Source organism: Lissotriton vulgaris, chromosome 7 (genome assembly GCF_964263255.1).
Source record: "Lissotriton vulgaris chromosome 7, aLisVul1.2, whole genome shotgun sequence".
Classification (NCBI taxonomy): Eukaryota; Metazoa; Chordata; class Amphibia; order Caudata; family Salamandridae; genus Lissotriton; species Lissotriton vulgaris.
This window is the reverse complement of record NC_141695.1, coordinates 573663755-573689778: the sequence shown is the minus strand read 5'-3', so window position 1 is coordinate 573689778 and position 26024 is coordinate 573663755. Positions and strand designations below refer to the sequence as shown.

The 26024-nt window shown below is 46.7% G+C and overlaps 1 protein-coding gene across 1 annotated transcript in view; it reads right to left on the bottom strand.

The window, feature by feature from the left end:
- Positions 1-26024, bottom strand: part of LOC147702045 (T-cell antigen CD7-like) — a 211958-nt gene that overhangs the window by 50162 nt on the left and 135772 nt on the right. The gene's annotated exons all lie outside the window — the stretch shown is intronic.

Below are 26024 nucleotides of genomic sequence, written 5' to 3'. Positions count from 1 at the left end.
GATAGATAGTCCGCAGTTGGCTCGATTTGCACTTGAAGACATTGGGACATTTATTTAAGGATAGGGTTATCCTTACTTTTAAAGAAATCTAGAGGGAATATAAAATACTCAAGTATGTTTTTTTTAGGTATTTGTAGCTTAGGGACATTTGCTCTACCATCTAGTCAAGGATATTCATTCTGAACATCTCTCGCCAAAGAGTTCACAATTTTAAAGTGTTACACCATACAGATTCTAAAATGGGGTCTCAGTGACACATCTAACTGCTTCTGTCATACAAGCTTAGAGGCAGATGCGACTCATATATTTTTTTACATGTTCTTATGTTACTGCATATTGGACTCAAGTGTTTCTTCTGCTAAATAAGTTAAAGTGTGCTAACATTCATTAGAACATCGGAATTTTGAGAGCTCCATTGAAGACAATGGAGACGCGGTGGTGTATATGAACTGGTATAGCCCGCTGCTTTCAACATTTTAATATCCTAATATACACAGCATCTGCTTTTCTCTTTCCCCTGCCTCTCAAAAATATAATATTTAGGCAGAGGAAAGTGAAAAGCATAGGCCGTGCCGGAGGACACATGAAGCCTTCACCCTTCCCTCCTACTGTAGCTCAGTGTAACTAGGGCTTCAGAAGAAAGGAGTGGTAAATGCTGCTCAACCCCTGGATCTCGCTGGCTTGGCTGAACTACAAAAAGTAGAGCAGACAAGCCGGGGAGAATCAGGAGCTGATTTCGGCTCTTGCTGTGAATGTTCAAAAGCTAACAGTTGTGGCCCTAAACCTAAGCTAATGTCACAGGGCTATTCTCTTAGTAACCCCTCATGAAAGTCAGGGGTGTTCTTCTTTGCTATAATTACTGCAAGATTAGACATTGCTCCTGTATGTCTTCCACGTGAACCCCAAAATGCAAGCGCTTGATGACAGGAATTTATATTGTTTTGTGCCATATAGGTATCGATCATATAAAGTGACCCATGTACGAATAATCTAAAGATGATATGGTGTCCTATCATAGATTAACTTAGCACTTTAATTACATGTTATATTACTGAACTACTAGGAATGCTAATGTTTTTGAATTACATTGCTTTAATGGATTTTGTTTGATGTATGATGGTGAGATGAATGAATGAACCTATATTATTGATAACAATTTCTACATTCGTGTTAGTATGCTACATATTTTCCCAATATAAAAAAAGAGAGGAACATGGGTAAGGGAACGAGCGAGGCATAGTTAACAATTGTCAACTTCTTGAGTTCAGGAAGGAGGTAGCAGGTCCAGTAATGAATGTAATTAAACTTTATGGCAGAAAGCACAGTATTGAGCCCCTCATTGACCAGGATATAGGTTTGGAACCCGAGGGTTCCATGAGAGCCTACAGAGCTGTATGAGGAAAGGACGCATAGAACAACATACAAAATAACAAGAAACATGCATAACTCATTCAACCTGAGAGAACCAGAAAAATGTAAAATGGAAATTGCAGGGAGTTGTAATGGTGACAAACTAATCAGACCAGGAAGCCACGTAACTAAACAAAAAGTTCAAAGCAGTCAGTTGTTGGTGAATAGAATCCACAGTGGGTATCGTTAATTACCAGTGGCATTACACAGCTTCACGTTCTGCATTCCTCTGTTTGTTCATTTGACTCCCTTCGGGAGTTGGAAGTAGGGCTGGAACTCAGATAATGCATGACACGATTCATGATGCACAATTAAGCCAACGTCCAAAAGAAATCTATCTTTAGAAAATATTACAGTTTCACAGAGAACTTGGGCAGGCAAATTAGCCCCGAATTAATTGCAGAGCTTACACACTATATGACACTTTCATTAAAAAAAATCTTGATGCCCTTTGGTTAATGTTCCAAAGATATAGGGGCAGATTATGATGGAGGATTTTCTGCATCCTCCGGGCCGGCGGAAGCCACCGCTGGCCCGGAGGATGCGGAAAATCCTCTGCGGACCCACCAAAGACCCACCGCCAAATTAGGATGGCTGGTGGGTCCTGGTTTCAGTCCGCCGCTTTTCCACCGTGGTTGACTTACAACCGCAGAGGAAAAGCTGTAACATGGCTGGCGGTGTCTATCAGACACCGCCAGTCACATTAGGATGGTGTAAAAGCGGCTTTTCTGCGGTGGAAAATAATGTGTAACTTCGCTGCGGGGGCCCGTTGCGGGCCCCTGCAGTGAAGGGAGGGTGGGGGGTGCACATGGGGGGTACCTATGGTACCCCCCTGCATTTGTATGCTGTAATATGCATTTGTATGCATTTTTACCATTGCGGCGGGTGCAGCTTGAAGCCGCACCCGCAGCAATGGTAAAAATAGAGGATGTGACCGCCAGGGTGGCGGTCACATCCTAATTTGACAGGAGGGAACTCCGCAGACCATGCGGTGGTTCCCTCCTCCTCTATGGTCGCGGACAGACTTGAGTCCCATTGTCTGTTTCTCCTTGTATTCTTTAGTCTCTATTTCTTATCGTTTTTTTCTGGAACATCACATTTGTAAACAAATTTGGTTCATCTTCATATTTTATACATAGAAACAAAAACAGAAAAAAATATTAGTAAATAGAAGTTACTTTTTTACAGTTTTTAGTGGATATTAGATACATACTTCTAGTACCAAGCTTTTTAATGAAGAAAGCTATTTCCGGGACAATAGATTAGTTCATGCTATTGATGAAAGAGGATGATGTGATGAAATGAAGAAAGGTACTTTTAATGAAAGATATGATGGTACCTAGAAATGTAGAACCAATTATTACAGAAGAGGTACAAGGAAGGCATGGTCAGGCGCCTGTATACAAATGGAATTGTTGTAGTCTTTGTAGTATTCAACAGCAATCCATTGATAAATTAAGGAAATTCCTACGTTTCTTTCCAAGGCAAAGTTTAAAACATAAAAAAAGTTCATTAGAAGGTTAGAAAGCAAGCAAAATTGCAGGGACACTAACTAACTTGTTTATCAAAGAGAGTGTGCCAAAGCACCTTTCATCATTTTAGGATGTTAGGTGTACACTACTCAACAACTACGCAAACTTTAGTTAAGAGGCTATACTATGTGAACCCCCCTGCTTTATGTTTAGGAGAAATTAATTAAGCACTTTTTCATGGTACTGTGACTGATGTAGAAAAGGTTTGTGAAGGTGTGCAGTTTTGCTTCTTTAGTCCTGAGAAGGACTCTAGGGAGAGTGAGGAGTTGTAAATAGGAGGAGTTGCAGAAATGGAGACAGGTATTATAGTTGATAATTTTGTAGAAGAGATTACAAAATTTAACATAGTGTGCTCTGAAAAACCAGAGTAAGTTTGCATATGTTGTCGACGGACTCAGTACATGATTCAAACATGGACTGTTGACATGTATTTAAAAAGTGAACACTAAAATAATGATAACTGTCAAAGGTTAGCTGTGTACTTATTTGTAGAGGAACGTTTTGACTAGTCCATACAGTAAGTTACATGTAAGTACTCTAACAATGAATTAGAAGAAAATAAAATGCCTGCTAGAGCTGTGCATAATAAGTTAGAACTGCTTTCTGTTCCAGAAGCACTTGAAGGATTCAATATTTATGAGTTCCTTCTTATCCAATGTATACATGAAATTCAAGCTATATTTGTCATAGTGAATTGAATTTGCATTACATATCTGATTTTATTGCAACCAGACCGGCGCTATTTTGACTGGCAATCTGGAGGAACAAATCGGCCACTCTATCCCAAGAAATTATAAAAGATTGTCTTAACTGTGAGAAAGGGATGACAATCCCCTGTCTTTCTGGAGTTTTTAATAAATTGTGCAGAGTGGGTAAAGGTCATCTTTTCACTAACCCCTCCAGAATTGAGCCTAAAGACAAAAATGAAATAAAGTATGCACTGTATGCACTTTATAGCAAAGAGAGGCTGGAAGAGGAACTAACCAAATCAACAGTTAAGGCTTATGTGAACAAAGATCTGGATAGGCAACCGATCCCATTATATCTTACGCTACCGATGACCAATTGGGAAAGATCGCTTCTGTTCCGTTTATGGGCAGGAACTGTTCGATTTTTATTATGTTTCCCATTTGGTTATTTTTCCACAAAATCCCTAGATAAGTTTTGTCCATGTGATGGAGTGAGCACACAAAACGATTTGCATTTTTTCTTTTCATGTATATTTTATTTAAAATATATTAAATGGTTTTTAGTGCCATATTTTAAGAAACGAAAACCCCTTTCTCCGGAGCAGTCCTATCTGATGCTGCTTTCCTTGGACACTGATGAACTGATATTTCGCACTAGCACTTTCATGAGAGTTATTATTCATGCACGCAAAACTATGGAAAACCCCTGAACTATTGCTGTACTGCAGCTGCTATAATAATTTGTTACCTGAGTCTGTTTTTTAAATGTAATTAGAAATTTTAATGGGATTGTATAACATGAGATTGCTTTTATGAATTTGACGAAATTCGAATAAAGATTTTGAACTTGAAAACTTGAACTTGCTATAGTCCATATGGAGACAAAGATAGGCAAGTTACCTCCAACAGAGTTGCAGAAAGGTCTAAAAGGTAGAGCAGTGTATTTGCCAATAGATTGCAAGAACAATATTGTAACTGTAGGGATAGATAGAGATTTAGATGAAGAACTTGTAATTCTTGTAAATGGTGTGCCTACGAAGAACAAAATAATATAGCAGGAGTCAGTAGATGTCACCAAAGTTAAAAAGCAACTTTATATTTGGTACAAAATAATATTTACTATTGGGATTTACATAACTTGCAAGATATCACACATTCCATCAGCAGGTCAGATTGAGATGGTGGATCAGTTCAGAACAGATGAAACTTATGAACATTATAGTCCCCACCATGTGCATTCTAAAGAGGTTATTGGTGATGCCATTGATCTGTTTCAAACAAATGAGGCAAATGGAGCTCCAATAAATGTGTGGGTGAAAAGTTTAGAAGTTTGGTGTTTCCCACATCTGGAGTAGGTGACAGGTATGATGACATGCCTCTGCAAATACCTGCAGCTGAATATATATATCTACTAGACTATATTCAGAAGATTCTAGATTTCGTCAGTGTATTCCGTAAATATTTTGCCTACTATTTAAGAGTGATTGGTCTGGCCTTTCATATGCTGTGAATCACATTATAAAAACAGGAGTTAATTTGCAAAATATATGTTAGCAAGAGAATTTCTGGAGCACGTTTAAGGAAAAGATGATCACTTGGAATACAATTTAATAAACCTAAGGGCATGTCAATGTGGGATTAATGTATATTGGTATCAGTGTCATGGACAACTCAAGTGCATGTTGAGGTACTTTGGAGCACCTACCTAGTTTCTGACGCTCAGTTGTGCTGAGTATGCATGGGATGACCTGCTAGAATTCTTGCAGGAGGCAAATTCACTATAAAAGATATTCATCTGAAGACACCAGGAGAACTGTGCTCACTAGACCCTGAAAATATTGGCAGATATTTTAATCACAGATTTCAAGCAATGATGACTTTCATCTTGAACAAAACAATACCTCCTCTAGGAGAAGTAACTGATTTATTTTGGCACAAGAGTACCAAGACAGAGGTGCTCCACATTTTCACATGCTATTGTGGGTAAAAGATGCCCCAAAGTTTGGAACAGACAGCAATCAATCTGTGTTGTCTTTTATTGGGCAGTATGTAACTTACTCTATCCCAAAGGAGAGTGGTGACGAAATAATAAGACAACAAGTTATTTGATTCCAAAATCATAGATGCAGAACATACTGTAAGCAAAAATACGGAGCAAAAGAGAAATTTTATACAAGATGTCATTTTGGATTCCCACGACCTATCATCTACACAAGGAAGAGTCAAAAGTGTATTGTCTGCAGTCAGACATACACTTACAAGGGAATCACTGAAAAATACATACAACCTAAAAAGAGCAGAGGCCTCTAGGTACATTAACAATTGCAACCCTGAGATTCTGAAGATGTTAAATGCAAACATGAATGTACAGTTTGTTGCAGACAACTCAATTGCTGTTGCTCTGTACGTTACATCTCATATAACAAAGTCAGAGAAAATTAAGATGAAGGAGATGTGGGTGGAGATTAAACCAAAATAGAGTCTTACAAACAAATTGTAGAGTTTTAATTTGAAAATGCTTCTCACAGAGAGATAGGCTGTTATGAATGCATACACTGGTTACGCTCAGCTACTTTGTTTTTTAAATCGAGAGGAGTTCTAGGAGTTCTGTAGGTGAGTTTAGGGCTAGCTAATGCTCCTAACAGAGTACTGAAGACTTTGCCTTAAATCCAATATTTAACAGAACTTGTGATGCAGAGTAAAGATATTCTGAAGAGTAACTTGATTGATATGTACTATCCAAGAAGAAGTCCTCATCTGGAAATGGTTTACCTCTATGAAATACTTCAGCATTATATATTCGGAAATAATGTCAGTGAAAACATAGAAGAAGGAAAATGTGCTGTTGTTGGATGTAATGGATGTTTGGTCAGACATAACAAATGAAATGCAGTCAACAATCGAAAAGTAAGTTGCTAAACTTCAGACAAAAGAGACTTTTTCTATTTAGCCTTGTTACAGTAAGCCATGATGAATTGAAAGTGAGTTTATTGGAGAATTTGACAGTTATGACGACTCATTCAATGCTGTGGAAGACAGCATTAAGTGTTCTATGTTTCTTCAAATGATGAGAGATGAGATTTAACAAGAAGAAACCATTGTTGCTGAGATAGCAAGAGATAGTTCTCAGAGCAGTCAAAGTTTTGCACTGGGAAGTCAAGATTCTCTTGGACAGCAAATCATTCAAAATGAAGCTGCAATAGCCATGAATAAGGTGTTGAATGCAATGCAGCAAGTAAGACAGGATACTGTGGATCTAGAACAATTGATACAGCAATTTAATACAGATCAGAAAGAATTTTTTTAAGACATAAAAGGTAAAGTAAAACATGGATTTCTGCATGAGGAAAAAGAGTGTGCATGTTCTACATATACACCAGTTCTATTGTACATTTGTGGTCAAGCTGTAACTGGAAAAAGTTTCTTGATTATAGTACTAACAATTTATGTACAGAAGACAACAGATTTCAATTTGTCGTGTGTGGTTACTGCTTTAACAGGCATAGATACACATAAACTGAAGGAGTCACCCTTCATCGATTATTAATGCTGCCTGTTGAACATGACAACAATGTCAATACAACAAATCATCTGGTGATGCTTGCCATGAAGTGGCAAGAGTATTGAAGAAATTAAAGCTAATAATTATTGATGAAGTCAGAATGAAGTCAAACCAAATGCTTGCTTTTATATATTTCAGAATACAGCAAATATTGACTTCAACATGCTTTTAGGAGGAAAAACACTTGGGGGTCGATTCCGATTCTGGAAAAAGCGCTCCGAATAGCCGTACGGAGTGTGTTTTTCCATACGAATTGTACCCTGCAACGTCCCCCCGTACGTACAACGAAGTACGATTTGTACCAGGAGCAGGACTCCGTACGAATCATACAAACACCGTACGACTCGTTTCTCTGCACAAATCTCCCTCGGAACCCACTGTACGCGACATCTGTACGGATCGTGGCTGCTTTTTCTGACCCGGCAAGTACGATTCGTGTTGGGTACGCACCGTACGACCCTTTTCATATGGGAGCTGAAAACAGCAATAAAAGCAGAGTTCACCCCGAAACAGGTACGAAACGGACCCCCAGGTACGGCGCGTACCCCCATGATGGCATGGGTACAGCACGTACCGCTGCGATCATGGGGGGTACGCACCATACTCCGTGATCTTGGGGTGTACGCACCGTACCCCATGTTTGCTGGGTGTACGGTGCGTACACCCTGCGTGGCGGGGTGCGGCACGTATCCCCCATGATCGCAGGGGTATGCGCCATACCCCTACGATCATGGGGTTACGCACCATACGGTGTGTATGCGATTGTCCGCTTTTCCGTACGAATCGCCCGTACCTGACGTGGACCGTATGAATCGCGTCCTGATTCCTCGTCCGGATCGCACTCGTCGGGTCGTACGGCATGTGTACGAGTCGTAGGGTTCACGGTTTCAGCCTTGCAATACGTACGGATCGCGACGATTCGGACAGATTCACGGAAATGCGGATCGTACTACGTGACTCGGACGGACGGGTAAGATTCGTACGGAAAGGGCTACGGATACGAATCATACGGACGGTTTTTTACCAGGATCGGAATCGACCCCATAATAGTCTTTGGAGACATGCTACAACTAGCTCCAGTAAAAGGACAACCTATATTCAAGAAACTACTGCATAATGAAAAAAGGAATTCACTTGGAAGTATTGGAAATGTAAACACTTGGGAAAACTTCCAATTGAAGAGTTAATCAAAAATATGCACCAAGCATCAGATATGCATTAAGGAGATTTACCAAAAGACATAATGGTGGGAGTCCTCACAAAAGAAGGAAAGAGAGGTGTTAGAAACCTGACTCATCACAAATCTGTTTCCAAGTAATATTTCAGCTGTAGCAGTAATGTATAAATTTGAAGTAGAGAAGTATATTGTATGTGTGATGCCAGCTCTTGAGGAGTGTAGTCAGTCAGTCAGTCAAAAAAATCTTTATTAGGTTAATAATTAACCATAAAGGAATGCATCAAAAGACATAAAACAGGTTAAAAAGTGAGAAATATACAAAGAATAATATTTCCCAAAACATTAGCATTTTCATTGTCAAAGTGTCAGAAATTATAATTAATAGTTTCCACAAATAACCTCAAAGGTTAAGGTGAGGGTACAAATAAATTTGTAACGCTCCCCTTACCCACAAGTAACAGAGCACATGATTGATCCCTGTTAAAACAGATAAGATAAAATCATTTCCAACAATGTCCCTTAAAGGAACAGCTGAATAAATCATTATCTATAAATCATTAGACAAGTAAATTCATCCTTTAAAAGCTGGAGGTGATATAATGCTGGCAGACACTTCCTAATATTTACAAACTTTAAAAGCGGAATGATAAAAGCAAGCCGTGGTTTGATGTAAAGATCGGAAGAGAATATAAACTGTAATGTACACTGTACAGACTTCAAGTCACAAGGGCACGGATATAGTTTGGCATCGCAATAGACTTAGCAGGGGTAAGAAACCAAAAAGTGCGAAATGCCAAACCTAAATCTTATGAGAGAAAATAATTTGGCATGACTGAAGTAAAAAGAGAGATAGGGCTCAATACCTGGTATGCAAACTAGCAAGGGATGTTCCAAGACACTCTTTTTTGTCTGCTTTAAATTCCCTCTAAATCACCCAGACAGTGCAAGTGCATTTATCCAATGATTCAGGCACTGCACTTGTTTGCACTTATCAATTTATTCAGGCACTGCACTTGCACTCATCCATACACACAGGCACTACCTCTGCTGTCATACAATCATCCAGGCACTGCATTTGCACTTGTACAATCACACAAGCACTACCCAGGCACGCAATCATTCACCCAGACACTAATGTTGTAGTCATCCATTCACCCAGGCACTACACTTGCACTCATTAAGTACACAGGCAGTGCAGAGGCACTCATCCAATCATCCTAGCACAACCCATTCACTTATCCAAATACTCAGACACTGCTCATGCACTCATCCAATCACCCAGGTGCTACTCGTGTGCTCATCCAATCACCCATGCACTACAGTTGCACTCATGCATTCACAAAGGCACTACATCTGCAGTTATCTATTCACCCAACTCTGCAATTGCACTCACTCAATCATCCAGGCACTACACTTACACTCATGCAATAATCCAGGCAGTACCTTTGAACTCATACAATCACTGCCCATGTAGTCATGGATTCATCCCGGCAGTGCACTTGTATTCATTCATTCACCCAGGCACTGCACTTTCAATCATTCATTCATGCACGCAACTACACTTGCATTTATCCATTTATCCAGGTACTTAACTTGCACTAATGCAATTATCCAGGCTGTGCACTTGGACTCAAACAGCCAATCAGGCATTACCCATGCATGGAAATACGCAGGCACTGCAAGTTCACCCATCCAATGTTCCAGTTACTGCATTTGCACTTACCAATTCCCCCAGGCACTGCCTCATCCATTCACTCAGGGACTACCCATGCAGTCATGCAATCATCCAGGCACTGCACTTGCACTCATTCATTCACTCAGGCACTGTACTTGCACTCATCCAATGATCTAGGCATTGCACTTCCACTTTTGCAATCATGTTGGCACTGTGCTTGTACTCATTCAATCACTCAGGCATTAACCATGCAGTCATGCAATCTACCAGGCAGTACCTATGACCTATCCAATCATCCAGCCACTACCCATACATCCATTCAAATACCTAAGCACTACTCATGTACTCATGCAATCAACCAGATCCTAAAGACAAGAAAAAAAGAGGGAGATACCCTATATGCCAATATGGGACAGGGTGAGATAATATTAGAACACAAGAAAGTCCCTAGTTGTCAGGGAGTACCCTCTGTCACGGCCCCTTGATCTCAAAGGACCTAGCTCGACCTCAACACTATTGTTATGTCTCACCTAGTCCTTCAATTCAACCGGACCTCAATTGATGTACAGACCAAAAAAACTCAATCAGTTAGCTACTCGAGGTCAACAAAACACACTTAAAATTAAACATATATAATTCCTGTGGCATTCAAAAAAGATTTTCTATATTTGTATGTATTAAAAACCGTAATTTATTAAAATTTCATCGCATTACAGTACATCACATATTGCATAGTCATACAAAAACAATATTATACGGTTTTTAAAATCACTTGGGCATCAAGTGAGACAGATAATGATATAACCTCTGAGTTCACCGTTCTGATGAAGCTTCATAACAAAAGTTGAAGTGTACATAACCTATCAGAACGGTGGTCATCCCTGGTGCAGCAAACCTTTCCAGCATACATACATCTGGATTAAGGTGAAAATCTTTTACGATACGGAAAGTATACCCCTAATGGATTAAGAAATAGAGGGTAAACTCAGAGGTTATATCATTATCTGTCTCACTTGATGCCCAAGTGATTTTAAAAACCGTCCTGAAGAAGGTGTGACTCACTGGTCAAGACACCGAAACGCCGCGTCAACTCTTTGGTTTTTATAATATTGTTTTTGTATGACTATGCAATATGTGATGTACTGTAATGCGATGAAATTTTAATAAATTACTGTTTTTAATACATACAAATATAGAAAATCTTTTTTGAATGCCACAGGAATTATATATGTTTAATTTTAAGTGTGTTTTGTTGACCTCGAGTAGCTAACTGATTGAGTTTTTTTGGTCTGTACATCAATTGAGGTCCGGTTGAATTGAAGGACTAGGTGAGACATAACAATAGTGTTGAGGTCGAGCTAGGTCCTTTGAGATCAAGGGGCCGTGACAGAGGGTACTCCCTGACAACTAGGGACTTTCTTGTGTTCTAATATCAACCAGATCCTATCCATACACAGATCCAATCACTTAGGCACTACGCTTGCACTCATACAATCACACATGCACTGCGCATGCAGTATTCAAATGACCATGGCACTACCCATACACTCATCCATTTATCCAGGCACTACCCATGCAGTCATCTGATCACCCAGGCACTACTCAGTACTCCTTCAATCACCCTGGCACTGCTTGTGCACTCGTGCAATCACCTAGGCCTTACCTATACACTCATACAGTCGCACAGGCACGGCCCATGCACTCACCCAATCAGCCAGGCAATACCCATGTACTCACCCAATCAAGCAGAAACCACCTATGCAGTCATCTAATCATCCAGGTACAACCCATGCAGTCACACAAATTACCCATGCACTCATAGATTTACCTAGGCACCATTCTTGCACTCACTGTAACATCCATGCACCAGTCAGGCAACCATTCAATCATTTTTCCATATCCATATACCAGTCAGACACTCATTCCAACATACATGCACATATTTGTTTTACTCTATTTAACACATATTACATCACTCATGATATGGTCAGTGACATCACTGACAACATCACTAATGACATCTCAAATGGCATCACTTATGACAACACTGATTACATCATTCACAGAATCTCTGATGCACCCACTCATGCCCCAATATACCCTTTCATACATCCACTCCATTTCCAAAGTTTGTGGGTATTCTCTATGATCTGAACATCTATGTATAACAATGTTCGGCCAGGGCGTCAAGATGGCGGTCGCGCTTTGAGAGTGCTCCTGACCCCCCGTCCGTCATCCGCCTTCATCCAACCTGCAACAGTGCCCCTTGCTGTCTTTCGCCTACCTGCCTGCCTCCTCTGTCACCAGCGCTCCCGGCACCGACATCGTAACGCCGACGGCCGCTTCTGGAGTCTCCGCGGCTCCTCAGCCCCGGAGGGCGGGCGCTGCGACAAGATGGCGGCCTCCTGCCTGGTGATCTAATGGTTGCTGCCCTCATCCCTGGGCGTCCCGCGGCGATCCTCACAAGCTCCTGCGCTGTGGCGGAGCCTCCAGTTGGCCGCTGGAGCTGCGGGGCCGACACTGCAGGCATTGCTCCTTTACCCCGCTGAGGGCCCCTGACCCATCTCGATCTGCTGCCTGTGCCTCACTCCTCCACGAGGCTTGTTTCCAGCCCTCCTTCCCTGAACCCACGATCACCGCGCTGGGGGAGTCTTACTCCGGATCGTGGCTGAGGAGGGCGAGACGAGGAGCGGACTTGGCACTGACTTCGGGGGCCGGAGGACTTCCCCCCCTCCTGTGACGCCTGGAAGCCTCGAGGTGGCGGCGGTCTGGGATCCGTCATTCTGATGCTGGGTCTGCTGTCCTGCCCGGGCTAGCACAGTGAGCCTGCCTGTGCACGTCCCTGGCCCTGGCTGCCTGGTGGGGAGCCCCTGAGGAGAGGGAGACGGACGAGGGCCCCACCTCCCACGCTGGCCACAGCTTTGCCTCCCGCTGCTCTCCGCTTTCCTTCTTGGTGTCTGGCTGAGCCTTCAGACAGGGCCTTCCATGGACATTGTTGACGGGGGTCGGCCTTGGGGAACGGCTGACCCCAGACTGCCAAACAGCCCGGCTCTTTACCTGACGGCCGGCGCTCGGACGCCCAGCCGCTCCGGACGCCCCCTCTCTGGTTGCCTTGAGCCGCGGGGTGCGCCTGCAACTGCTCTACACCCGCGAGCGGGCCTCCCACGCCTGGTGTCCCCTAGGGTCGAGCTGAGTGGAGCCATCGCGTCGGACCCTCCTTGGCCTAGCTCCTGCCTGCAGGGACAGCGAGACTGCGACCCTATGCCCTGCCTGCTGGCGGAGACCTGGTGAGTCGGCGTTTGGGGACTGTGGGTGCGGTGCGGCGAGGGGTTCGCCACCGTGTCTGGTGGCGGGCGGAGTGGTGTGCGGTGTGATAAGCGGCTCCCTGGCCACCCCCTTGTGGCCCCCCTTCCTCCCTCCGTCAGGGGTTGCGAGGAGCCGCCTCCCTCCATGTTTCCCAGCACCGAGGAGCCATCTCTCCTGGGCCCCCCTGGCTCCGTCCTCGAGGTTTCCACCTGGCCTCTGCTCTGCCGCCACATCCATCCTGCGTTTGGAGATGCCAGGGAGGGTATGAGGCGGGGGTTTGCGATCACCTAGCCCTCGCTACTGTGCGGCCGAGTAGCCTATCTCTGAACCTCCTTCCCCACACTGGGACTAGGGATCCTCCGCACCATGGGCAAACCTTGTGCGCCTCCGGCCTCGAGCTCTGTGGCTCAGACGACCCTTGACCGGTTCGACAAGGAGCCCGCGTCCAGCCCTGGCCTGGCTGGGGGAGACTTGGCAACCATCCTGCAGGCCATTTCGACCTCCCATGCGTCAGTTGAGACCAAGATAGGAGAGGTGAAAGCGTACGTCTCCCTTATCCACCAGGACCTCCGTAAAGCCACGGAACGCCTAACGGAAGTGGAGTCCCGGATCTCCACTGTGGAGGGTGATGTGTCCACCATTAATAAGCACGTGGCCCGCCTCCAGTCGCAGACCGCTGACCTCCACCGCAGAGCTGAGGATGCTGAGAACAGAGCGCGCCGGAATAACCTACGCCTCCTGGACTTTCCGGAGGGGGTTGAGCAGACGGACGCGGCGTCCTTCCACGAAGATTGGTTCCGCACCTGGATGCCCAAGGATAAGCTCTCCCCTTGGTTCGTGATTGAACGCGCCCATCGCTCCCTGGCTCCCAAGCCACCACCAGGAGCCCCGGCTTGGCCCTTCATCCTCCGGCTCCTTAACTTCCGCGACCGGGATGTCATCTTGAGAACGGCCAGGGAGTGGGAAAAAATTCACCATCGGGACTCCAAGATAATGGTCTTTCCTGATTACTCGAGGGAGGTCCAGTCCCAGCGCCGCTCATATGACGAGGTGAAGTAAAAGCTTAGGGCGATGAATCTCCGCTACGGGCTCCTCTTCCCGGCCCGACTCAAGGTGGTCTTCCAGGGGAGAACCCTCTTCTTCGATTCCCCACAGGCGGCATGGACATGGGTCACGGAGGAGCATCCCCTTCAAATGCAAATGGCCCACTCCCCGCCTCGGAGGGCCACAGCCCACCAAAGTAGTGCCGCGCCCAAGCCTAGCGGCACAGAGCGAGATCCCGCAGGGGGAGTGCGTGGGGGGGGGTCCTGGTTGCCGGGCTTGCGAGTCCGGCGGACCTCCCCCGCAGCGCAGCAACGTGACCCCGATCTGCCATCCTTGACTCCATCCCCGATTGACTTGCGCAGTGCCCCTGGACCCGCGGACACTCTTCGGCGTGCATTCTCGGACACTGATCTCTCCAGAAGCCCGAAGCTCCGTGGCTCCGACGACGACTCAGACTCATGATCCAGGGCAACTCAGTCTTCAAGTATCTTGCTTCGAGACCCGGGGCCCATGCCCATGTCTGACAAACCCTGAACCGAATACGGCCAAAACTTGCGACCTGCATCTGCTCTGGCTCCCCCCGGCCTGGCGACCTGGGGCATGAGCTCTCTCCTGTGGCACCCTGGAGGCGCAGGCCTGTCCCTAGACATGTCATCCGTCTTTTTCATCATTCTATACTGTGACATTTCTTGTTTAGCACTGTTGATCTGTATCCTGCACCATGGAGGGGGGTCCTCCCTATTGGTACCTTGGTCATAGTTCCTGCCCTAGCTAACCGTTTTAGATTAGCACCCATCCCCTGGGTGGGGTGTTTTCTGTTGTGGGGTCGTATTTCGGGCGACAGATGCTTCTTGTTTCGAAGTGTAGGGTGGGGGTGTTGGGGGGTGTGGGTGGGTGGAGGGTCCGTTGACTCTCCTTAGTTGGTTGTTTTTGTTTTTGGCCGCCTACGGGTCGCCCTCGGTCCTAACTCTAGCTCGCCGTTCTTCGGCCTGTGCTGTTGCCACTCACGGGTGGCGGGTTGTAGCTCTCTTTCCGAATCCACTGCAGTTGCATGATCTCCATCTCCATGCTCGTCCTCCTCCTCACCTGATTTGATATTTTTGGCCACCTACGGGCCGTCACGAGGGCCACTGCGGGCGGTGACCCCCTTCCCTCCCCCCTAACCCCCTCCTGGCCCCTGGCGTTACTACTACTATGCTGGTCTTGGCCCGGTTCCCCCTGGCCCTGCTAGATGTGGCCCCTCCTCCCCTCCTGGGGCCTTCCTTTGGAGGCCCTTGGCTGGTCCATGCCCCCGTCCCCATCAATGGCCTGCTCGCTGACTAGACCCCTCCACGTTCTCTCCTGGATCGATAATGGTCTCCTAGACCACATTAAACGAGCGGCCATCCTCCTGGCGGCCTACCGCTACGCGGCGGACACCATCCTTCTCCAGGAGACCCTCCTCCTAGGCACACAATGCGAATTCTTGGCCTGCTGTGGGTTTGCGATGGTCTGGCACTCTGGGTTTGTCCGTGGGTCCCGAGGGGTGGCAATTCTCCTCCGGAAAAGCTTGCCGTTTACCCTGACCCGGGCCACCACTGATCCCCAGGGCCGCTTTGTGGTGGTGTCGGGTGTGTTGGAAGGCTGTCCTCTGAATATCCTGAGCCTGTATGTCATGTCCGCTCTTCATCCACCGATGCTCCGCTGTCTTACGGGCATTATTTCTGCCCTTCCGCAGGGCTTAACGGTGGTGGGGGAGGAACTTCAACGCCGTGCTGAACCCTTCCTGCAATGCGACCGGGACCCCCTCTGTCACTCGAGTGGCCTTGACTTCGGCCCTGTCGGGGTGGGCCTCTGCCCTGGGGCTGTGCGACGCGTGGTGAGTCTGGAACCCTCGCAGGGTGCAATTCACCTACACATTGGCCGCCCATCACACCCAATCCCGTATTGACCTTCTCTTCCTCCCGGCTATTGACTGCCACTTGGTCTCCGGAGTGACTATCTTACCTGAGGGCTATCTGATCACTCCCCTGTCTCCCTCCGCCTTGGCTCGCCCCAAGTGGGCCCGCGGCCCGCGAGCGATGTGGCGCCTCAACGCCAGGTTCCTAGAAGACCCGGACCTGGTGCACTCGCTGGAGCAGGAACTGTCACACTACTTTTCGACTAACGAGGGATCAGTTCCGTCGCCTGGCACCCTGTGGGAGGCCGGCAAGACCGTGATCCGAGGAGTGGCGAGGGGGTTTGTGCATGCTAAGCGTGCGGACCAGCTGACCCGTCTTGTTGAGCTGGAATCCAAGGCGAGGCGAATGGAGGAGGACCAGGCGCGTCTCGATCACGGGGACCCCACTAGGCATCTTGCGTTGATCCGCGAGGAAATCCGACAGATCTCCCTGGACTCTGCCCAGATGTTGTGGCGCTCCTCGGTGGCGCGGGTTTACGGTTGGGGGGATAAAAATTGCAAGCTCCTCCACAATCTAGTCTCCTACCCCAAGGTTCATCGGGTCATTCCGGAGATCCGAGCAACGGATGGTTCCATGCAGACTACGTCGAAGGCCATAGCAGGAGTCTTCGCCCACTTCTATACGACCCTCTATGCGTGACAGCCGGCCGGGGCCTGCCTGGCCTCCCTGCTGGAGGAGACGGGTGCCCGGCTACCCTCTCTGCCGCAGGAGTCCAGGGACTCCCTAGATCGGCTCTTCACCCTAGAGGAGGTGCTCTATGCCATCCCCCTCCTGCATTCTGGCAAGACGCCTGGCCCTGACGGATTCCCTCAGGAATACTATGTCGCCTTTCGAGATACCCCCACCTCCAGGCCCTCTTCCTTCATGTGGTAGATACAGGCTCCTTCCCCTCTAAATCCGATCTGGCCACGATTGTGGTCATCCCCAAATGCCACCCGCCCTTGACGGCTTGTTCGGACTACCGCCCGATCTCTCTCATCAACTCCGAAATTAAACTTTACGCTACCATCTTAGCCCAGAGACTAAAACCTCTCTTGTCGGATCTGGTCCATCCAGACCAATGTAGCTTCATGCCTGCCAGAGGCACCCGTCACTGTATCAGGCGCCTCCATTTGACCCTGGCTCACCGTGCTCGACTCCCCCCCTATCTGGCCTTCCTCTTCTTGGATTCCACACGGTGGGCTGGGGCTATCTGCGGGATGCTCTGGCGGAAATGGGCTTTGGCCCGGCTTTCCGCAGTTTTGTCGGAGTTCTTTACGCCGCGCCCGAGTGCTAGTGAACGGGGTGCTCTCTGAGGCCTTCCCGATTCGTAGGGGCACACGCCAGCGGTGTCCCCTTCGTCCTTTTTATTCACGCTTGCAATGGATCCCCTGGCCGTCGTTATTCGTCATGACCCCCTCATCCGCGGTTGGGCGTGGAATGAAAGCCACGTCGATAAAATTGCCCTCTATGCTGATGACGTGGTTCTCTACCTGGCGGATCCAGCGACCTCGGGTCCCAGGAGCCTGCTGTCCCTGGTGGCCTTCCACCGGGTCTCAGGCCTCTGACTTAACGCCGCCAAGTCTACACTGGTCCCAGTCCACCCATCCAGAGACTGCTTCGATTGGCAGTCTGACATTCCTCTATGGCACCATTCAGTCAAATACCTTGTGATATGGGTAACCCTACTGACAGAGCTTGAATGGGCGCAGAATGTCGCCCCCCTGATTACCCGAATGAAGGCTGACCTCAAGCGATGGCAGACGCTCCCACTTAACCCCCAAGGAAGAAGCGTGTTGTTTAAAATGATGGTCCTCCCGCGCCTTCTTTACGTCCTGCAGAATACTTCTGTCCCCATCTCCCGCGCCTCGTTCCGTGAGCTGGATGGGCACCTGACCCGCTTTCTATGGGGAAGCGGTCGGCCATGCATGTCGCTGGCATGCACCCGTATCCCCCCATATGACGGGGGCCTGGGGGTGACTCATCTCTTCCTTTACTACATTGCCTCTAAGCTCCTCATCATCCATGACTGGTACGCGGGTGACTGGTCCGACCCAGCTTACCGGGTGAAGCTCAGGCAGATGGACTTCCCACAAATCCAGGCCCTCCTCTATGGCAGTCCCATGCCGCAATCCATAGCACCCATCACGAGGTCGGTCCTTACGGCGTGGCGCGCCCCTCTGCGCTACACGGACTGGGACCGCAAACTCACCAGGCAGACACCCCTGTGGCATGGCACCTGGCTCCAGGAGGTGGCGGCACTGAATGGTTTCCGCCGGTTAGACTTGGTGGGATTTTTGGTCTTGGGGGACGTCTGGGTGGGGGACCACATCCGGGCCTTCGCAGACCTACAGCGAAATCATGCCCTTTCCCACACCCAACACTTTAGATACCTCCAGTTGCACCACGCGCTTCAAACCCACCTCCCTTCACCAACCCCCCTTCCGGAATTCAGTCCGCTAGAGGTCCAGGTGATGATGGGGGATCTGGGGAGGAGGGGGGTCTCCTGTATCTACCGCTCCTTACCTAATAATGGCCCGCATCCCTAGACACGCTGCACACTCGCTGGGAGGGATGGGTGGGACCCCTGAAGGAGGTGGACTGGAGGTATGCCCTTATGGCGCCCAGGACCCTGACCACCTCAGCCAAACTTCGGTTGGTTCAGACTTACTATCTCCATGCGGCCTACCTCTCCCCTGAACGCTTCTACCGGGCCCGCCTTCGACCCACTCCAGATTGCGCAAGGTGTGGCTTTGCACCAGCAGACTTCTACCATGTGGTATGGCTCTGCCCTAGACTGGCACAGTTTTGGAGTGGGTGGAATGGGAGTTAATGCATGCCCTGGGATGGGAGGTCCCTCACGAGCCGACTCGACTCCTCCTCTTGGGGGTCTTCGAAGGTCTAGATGGCTCCGGGGCAGATAAGCGCCTCCTTGGGGTGGCACTGGTAGTGGCCAAAAGAGACATAGAAAGCCATTGGTCGCAGCCTGAACCGCCTACTGTGGGGAGGTGGAGCAGAGGGGTCGACTGGTGCGGCACCCAGGAGGAGGTTCTGTTTGAAGTTAAATGGCATCGGACCTGTTTCCCAAGATCTGGGGGAAATGGTTTAATCTAATACTACCATGATTAAAGCTCTATTGTCTGTTCGCTGTCCTTATCTTAACCCTGTAACCCTGTGTATGGACTGGCATGCTAATACCCACCTGTAATATTCTGCTGTGTGATTTGATTGAGCTACACCCAATGAACTTTGTCTATTGTTTCACATTCCAAATAAAGTTGATTATCGAAAAAAACAATGTTCAATTTGTCTCCACCATGTTCTTGTACTAGAGTATTGTAGGGTTCTCTCATGGTGTCACAATGCCCACCCACCAGGATATAAATCTACTAGGACTGAATGAAACACCGCTCGTGAATTGGAACTTTCCTCCTTACTACAAGGTGTACAATACGGCTAAACAAGAGAAAGTAACAGAGCCTACTATAGGTGACATATACTCACTGCTCACAGGACTATAAGTACCAGCATGCCGCTGGATGTGATGACGATGCCACGCCCACTGAGGGCGGTGTTTCATTCAATTAAATAAAAGAAGAATGAAGCGAGCAGTTGATGTTTTCTTTACCCTCCCTGCCCAGTCCTGGAAGAAGAGGCGTACCAGCCTCGAAACGCGTCGACTATTGGGAAAAATGCTTGGAAGGCGAATTCTCGAGTGACATAGAGGCTAGCAACACGAAAGTGGGGAGAGTGCTGTGTGCCTTCTCAGAGCGCAAGGGCTCATTGGTGGATCATATATATATATATATATATTCACTGAAAAAACCATAGGTTATAGACCATATATAGTTAGGGATTAGCATTTAAAAAACCTTATTTTATTTGCACAAAACCATTGAAATTCCATATATAGTTAGTTGCACTAACTATATATCACGGACCCGCAATCCACTGCTAATGATGTCACATATTACATCATTCATGACATGGTCAGTGACATCACTGATGACATCACTGATGACATCTCAAATTACATCACTGATGACATCACTGATGACATCTCAAATGACATCACTGATGACATCACTGATGACAACACCCAGTGACTGTATGTTTCTGTAAAGTTAAAATATGTCTTACATATTGAAGAATGAGTGGATGTATAAGTGTCTGGATGAAGGATTTAGTAGGTGCATGACTGACTGTATGAGAGAATGATTAAATGTGTCTCACTGAGTGTATGGGTTAGTGATTAAAGTGTCTTAATTTGGCAATCATTATTTATGTTGTTATGTAAACTGCTGCATGTTTAAATCAGTAGCTATATCAGTAACTATATGGGTTATTGAATGGTTGCCCAAGTATTTGTATGGGAGACTGAGTATGTGTGTGGGTGGCTGGGAGGTGTATAACTCTGTGCATAGATGTGTGAGCAGTTGATTCCCTAGGTGTATGGGTTCAAAAGTGCATGTAGAAACAGCTGTATGGACAGTTGACTGTGTGCATGAGTATATTGGTGAGTGAATGGATATCTCAGTGCTACATGTCAAAGTAAGTACATATGTAAAACACACTCCTTGTGAGAGTTGACATATATAAATAACTGAACATAAGAGCCAGTGAATGTGTGAGTGGCTGTATGAATCATTGTGAACTTGTATCAAGGATTGTATAAGAGAGTAAATATGTGTTACTATATGTTTGAATAAGTAAGGTGTGTATAACTGTATAGTTGAGGAAATGGAGATGTGATTGATTCTTTGCATGACTGACTAGGTGTGTGAGTAACTCCATGGATGTGTGACAGTCTGTGAGTGCCTGTTTACACTGAGTGTATCTAAGGTTATATTAGAGTCTGAAGATGTATTATCACATAAATGATATCATCAGTGATGTAATCAGTAATGTCAAATGAGATGTCAGTGATGTCATCAGTGATGTCATTTGAGATGTCATCAGTGATGTCATCAGTGATGCCATTTGAGATGTCATCAGTGATGTCATTGACCATGTCATGAATGATGTAATATGTGACATCATTAGCAGTGGATTGCGGGTCCGTGATATATAGTTAGTGCAACTAACTATATATGGAATTTCAATGGTTTTGTGCAAATAAAATAAGGTTTTTTAAATGCTAATCCCTAACTATATATGGTCTATAACCTATGGTTTTTTCAGTGAATTTTCAAGGTTTTGTAAATGCAAATTCCTAACTATATATGGTCTATAACCTATGGTTTTTTCTGTGAATTACAATGGTTTTTTAAAAGCTAATATCTATAGCTGTAAAATATATTCTTTATTAAGTGACGTATCACGTAGCCCGTGAGACGCCTCATGATGCATCGCATAACCGTGACGTATCGTCTCTGCAGCGCAAACCAAACCCAAAACGTAAGCGCGCCAGAACACGCTTAAAGATATATATATATTTTTTTAACCTTAATTAGAGAAAATCCACACGTGCACATATCACAAACGTTCAAAAAACACAATATGTCGGACTCCCGTTACGCTGCCGGTTAGCTGCCCGGTTAACGTACCAGGAAGCACCTTTACCGCGAAAAATCGCAATTTTTTTTTTCTTTTGCCCCGCAGGGAACTTTAATAGCCCCCTCATCAATCCTAGGGGTTCAGGAGGGGTCTGCCTTACCCCTTTCATTCATTTACACCTTTTTTTTTTCCACCTCTTGTCTCTCGATCCTACCGAGAGACAAGATGGCGGCCGCTCCGGACTGTTTACAATGTTGACAGCCAATCAGCTACTCCTCAGACTCCCGTTACACTGCCGGTTAGCTTCCCGGTTAGCTGTCCGGTTAGCTGCCCGGTTCGCGTAATAAGACGCGTCTCTACGGCGAAAAAATCGGATTATTTTTTTATTTATTTTTTTTGGCCCCGCGTGGCTTTATAATATCCCCCTCATCAATCCTATGGGGTCAGAAGGGGTCTACCTTGCCCTCTTTCCTTCATTTCCCCCTTTGTTTTGGTCTCCTCTTGTCTCTCGATCCTACCGAGAGACAAGATGGCGGCCGCTCCGGACTGTTTACAATGTTGACAGCCAATCAGCTACTCCTCAGACTCCCGTTACACTGCCGGTTAGCTTCCCGGTTAGCTGCCCGGTTAGCTGCCCGGTTCGCTTACCAAGACGCGTCTCTACGGCGAAAAATCTGATTTTTTTTTTTTTTTTTTGGGGCCCCGCGTGGCTCTATAATATCCCCCTCATCAATCCTAGGGGGTCAGAAGGGGTCTACCTTGCCCCCTTTCCTTCATTTCCCCCTTTGTTTTGGCCTCCTCTTGTCTCTCGATCCTACCGAGAGACAAGATGGCGGCCGCTCCGGACTGTTTAGAATGTTGACAGACACCGGAGAACCAATCAGCTTCGCTTCGCAAAGTTCCGATACACGAAAAGTTCGCTAACCGGATCGCTACCCGGAGCGCTGTTACAGATATATATCTTGATTTAAACGTTAATTTCTCAAAATCCACTGAAGCACATATATTGAGACCTAGCAAAGGCACATCGGGCTAACAGTCCCTACAATTTTGCCAAGTTTCGTGGAAATCCATTCAGCCGTTCGGGCTAAAAGTGAGTCCAACCGCCCTATGGAAATTAACATGGGAAAAACGCGTTTTGGGACCCCCCTTTTTTCTCGGCCCGCCCTTGACGAACCCCCCCCAAATTTCCAGGAGCTGCTCAGAAACAAAATGTGCCATTTTCCTGAAAATTTCAGCCGATTCCGTCCACAAACGCCAAAGTTATTAGACATAGAATTTTCAGAAATCCCATAGGGAAAAAATCCTAACTATATATACCTACTGGCGACCGCCAGTAGGTAATATATACATATATCGCTCCACCAATACCAGTACGAGCGTTGCGGCTCCAAATCACTTCTCAATCCAAGAATATATATACATTCGTAAGTTTGCCTGCAAAGAAGGAAGAGCCCACGAGCAAGGTAAATTTCAGCCTTTTAATTTCCTTGTTGGAAGCAGCAGTGAAATGGATGCAAATTTCAGCAACAGCATAGAAGTCCAGCCTGACGCGTTTCGTATCTCTACTTCATCAGAGGCTCTGGCTTGTACTCAAAGGCAGCTACACAGCATTATAACTCCCGCCTCAGTGGGCGTGGCCAGTCAGATGGCATCCCGGTATTTGTAGTAACCTGTCCTCCTCAGTGGGTAGCCTGCCCTTGAGCACACATCTTATTAAAAATTAACCACAGTGGGGTGTGCTGCATCGCATCGCATCGCAAGACGCAGCTGTCCTTTGTCTGCCAACAAGAGCCCCTTGCTCCCATATCGGTGGCATTGTAAGGCGTCTCCATAGTGGGCTGCCACAGCCCCAGGGCTCACTCCGCGGCTCAGGCGTGCCGCTCCAAATACATTTGCAAGTTTGCCTGCAAAGAAGGGAGAGCCCACGAGCAAGGTAAGTTTCAGCCTTTTAATTTCCTTGTTGGAAGCAGCAGTGAAATGGATGCAAATTTCAGCAACAGCATAGAAGTCCAGCCTGACGCGTTTCATATCTCTACTTCATCAGAGGCTCGGGCTTGTACTCAAAGGCAAACGTTTTTCTGGCAGCTACACAGCATTATAACTCCCGCCTCAGTGGGCGTGGCCAGTCAGATGGCATCCTGGTATTTGTAGTAACTTATCCTCCTCAGTTGGTAGCCTGCCCTTGAGCACACATCTTATTAAAAATTAACCATAGTGGGGTGTGCGGCATCGCATCGCAAGATGCAGCTGTCCTTTGTCTTCCAACAAGAGCCCCTTGCTCCCATACCGGTGGCGTTGTAAGACATCTCCGTGGTGGGCTGCCACAGCCCCAGTCCTCACTCCGCGGCTCAGGCGTGCCGTTCCTAATACATTCGCAAGCTTGCCTGCAAAGAAGGAAGAGCCCACAAGCAAGGTAAGTTTCAGCCTTTTGATTTCCTTGTTGGAAGCAGCAGTGAAATGGATGCAAATTTCAGCAACAGCATAGAAGTCCAGCCTGATGCGTTTCTTATCTCTACTTCATCAGAGGCTCAGGCTTGTACTCAAAGTCAAACGTTTTTCTGGCAGCTACACAGCATTAAAACTCCCACCTCACTGGGCGTGGCCAGTCAGATAGCATCCTGGTATTTGTAGTAACCTGTCCTACTCAGTGGGTAGGCTGCCCTTGAGCACACAAGTAATAGTTAGCTCAGCTAACTATAACTGAAGGACTTCTCTGGTACATAAATAGATTTATATTATATATATATACATTATATAATGGTGTTGAAGGAATAGAAATACCTTAAAGAAAACGTTGTTGACTCCCTCTGTGCCATGAATACATATATATAAATAATTCCAATTCTGGTTACGGAAATAGATAAACAGGCACCGACTCCGTGGGATGTTAGGATCAAAGAAAAGTCTTTATTCCAAGCGAATCACCGCAGGCGCGTTTCGATGGACAGGTCCGCCTTGCTCACATATATATACATACATACACAGAGGTCAATCAGTGCACTCATTTCACAGCCGACAGCCTTTGAGAAAGGGATACCGAAATGCGTCAGGCATTGGAGGATATGTGAGTTGTAATATGAATCGACTTGCTGAGACTCATTCATACAAATAACGGCTTTCAGCTGACGCTGGCTTTGGAGAGCTCTCTCACCCCTTTGGGCACTTTTTGGTGTAATATATATATATATATATATATATATATATATGGAAACAAACACTCCCTCGAAGAAAGAGCAGAGGCCACACAGGGGAAGTTTCGGAGCCAGCATTTATTCACAGTTCACACAGAATGGCGAATGCATTTCAGCGTCATAGCCTTCTTTAGCGCCCGGAGTGTGATCAGGATGCAGGTTCACAATCACGGGTTTAAAATACCCTGTCCCGTCCTGATAGGTGTTCAGATGCTCCTCCCCCAGGTGAGTCACTTGCGCTGATACCTTTTGTGGGCCGCCCAGTGGCAGGCACCTACATGTCCCAAAATGCTTTGTTCTTGTTGGGGAGGTATTGCGAGGGGAGCAGCAGCGTAATTAGGCACAAAACTCCAAAGTCCATGTTAATGCGAATTCAGCTTTCTCCTCCGGTCCCCACGCTGCAGCACCCTTCAGACATCAGGGATCGATTTAGCGTGAGCAGATGTGTAAGTACACATTGCCACAGTGCACTCAATGACCGCATACACCCCCCCTGTCTTCCTGTGCCTGAAGGTGGGTCTTGGCAAATCCAGCAACCTGGAGAAACGAGAAAAGCCGCCGAAGCAGTGTCCAGCAGGCCAGGACCAACTTTGAGCTGCGAGAGCCTCTTGAGCGCAGTACTGGAACTACGCGGACAAATGTGGAAACAAACACTCCCTCGAAGAAAGAGCAGAGGCCACACAGGGGAAGTTTCGGAATGGCGAATGCATTTCAGCGTCATAGCCTTCTTCAGCGCCCGGAGTGTGATCAGGATGCAGGTTCACAATCACGGGTTTAAAATACCCTGTCCCGTCCTGATAGGTGTTTATATATATATATATATATATTTCAACCAAGTGCCCCGGAATTAAAGGAACGCCACTCCACCATTCAATGAAAAACTAAGGCATCTTGGGAAAAAGCGAGTCTAAAAGCAGTGGGATGCACTACCTCCGGTTTTGAATGCTTCCTCCTCCCCATGAAGAAGTTGCAGCAAGCAACGAAACGCGTTGGGAAAGTTAATTGAAGGGGCTACAACTG